Raw genomic sequence first — 2,109 nt, forward strand, 5'->3', positions numbered from 1 at the left:
ACATCAATTAGAAAGCATTTTTTTTCTTCATGATCTTTGACAACTATATCTGGTCTATTTTCCTTAATTTCTCTATCTGTGTGTATTGGCATATCCCAGAGTATGGTTGCTTTCTCGGTTTCTGTGACCTTTTCTGGCGTGTATTTATACCATCTTTTTTCTGTTGTTATTCCATAGTGTTGGCATAGCTTCCAGTGTATATAGGTCCCAGCTCTGTCGTGTCTGTGAATATATTCCTTCTTAGCCAGGACTGGGCAGCCAGAGATAATATGATTTATTGTTTCTTGTCGATCTCCACTATTATTATTATTATTATTGTTAAGGCAGTGAGCTGGCAGAGTTGTTATCACGCCGGGAGAAATGCTTAGCGGTATTTTGTCTGCCGCTACGTTCTGAGTTCAAATTTTGCCAAGGTCGACTTCGCCATTCATCCTTTCGGGGTCGATAAATTAAGTACCATTGAGTACTGGGGTCGATATAATCGGCTTATCCTTACCACAAATTTCAGGCCTTGTGCCCATAGTAGAAAGGATTATTACCCCCGCCTTAGCGAAGGCGGAAGTATTGTTTTCATTCGTGTTTGTTTGTTCGTGAACAAGATATCTCAAGAACCGCTGGATGGATTGGGATGAAACTTTCAGTAATGCTCGACTTTGTACCGGGCACGAAGTGATTAGATTTTGGCATCGATCCGGTACCGGACAAGAGTTCTGGATATAATCCGGTAACGGATTATTTTTCCGTTTATTTTTTACTTAATTTTTGAGAGCAGTCGGGTTCATTTTTAGTATTCTCGTTTGTGAGATATTCTCATTTTAAAAAAGCATCTCCGGCTAATCGTTGAGTGGACGTGGGTGTTGCCTTGGGAGAGGTTTGCGCTCTCTGAGTGCTCTTGTTATTATTATTGTTAAGGAAGCGAGTTGGCAGAATCGTTAGTACACCGGGCAAAATGCTTAGCAGTATTTCGTCTGTCTTTACCGGTACGACTTTTCCTTCCATCCTTTCGGGATCGACAAATTAAGTACCAATGAAACACTGGGGTCGATGTAGTTGACTAGTACCCTCCCCCAAAATTTCAGGAATTCTACCTTTTGTAAAAAAGGACTATTATCATTATTGTTGTTGTTAGTGGTGTTATTATTTTGGATTGGTCTCGAAGAGGACATTCTGCCCATGACCATCAAACACCCGCCCTCCCGTCCAGACCGATGAGCCTGACGCTGTTTGCGTTCCTCATAAATGGCTGCAAATTAATAACTGCAAGATTAACACATGTTACAGAGCGGGATTGTCGATGGTAGAATAAGGCGACATGAGAAACAGAAACCAGAGAGTCAGAAATATTTGAATGGACGCATTACATGGGTATCCAGCCCTGGGGGACATAGGACACTGTATAGCGATTGAAATACTAGAGATAGTGAGATGTGGAAGGGGAGTACATCTATGGGCCAGGGCCTGGGTGCACTGGTGATCCAGCTCCTGTAAATCGATCGGATAGTCTGTTTTGATCTGTAATTCACTGCAGGTCTCATTTGAAATTTAGAGACGGTTAGTTGTTGAAGGGGATTAAGTATTTTCTGATACTGGTCCCCGCTCAGGCCAAAATATGTGATGCCATATTTGCAAAGTTGAATATATCAGAGAAACATAACCAAACATACACAAATATAAATATACTTATACACATGTCTACATACACAATGATATTCACAAATACTCATAAAAACCCTACATTTCTTTCATGAAAATGTAGCTACACTTTAAAGCATAGAAACAAGCATTTGCATATAATTACATGATTAAATGAGACACATACACATACACACAAACACACACACATACACACACAATTACAGTTCATACATTCAATCTGTAACACAGATTATACACTGGTGGTTACACACACGCCGGCGTTTGGTGACATGCATAATATTCGTGTTCAAAAAACTAGCCACAGAACGACGTTGACATGCATACACTTTTCATACATACATACGTACGTACGTATGTATGTATGCATGAAAAGTGTATGCATGTATGTATGTATGTATGTATGTATGCTTTGATAAATATTCGTATGTGCGTATATGTAAGTGTATATATATA

The sequence above is a fragment of the Octopus bimaculoides genome, chromosome 1 (assembly GCF_001194135.2).
Source record: "Octopus bimaculoides isolate UCB-OBI-ISO-001 chromosome 1, ASM119413v2, whole genome shotgun sequence".
In the NCBI taxonomy this organism is placed as follows: Eukaryota; Metazoa; Mollusca; class Cephalopoda; order Octopoda; family Octopodidae; genus Octopus; species Octopus bimaculoides.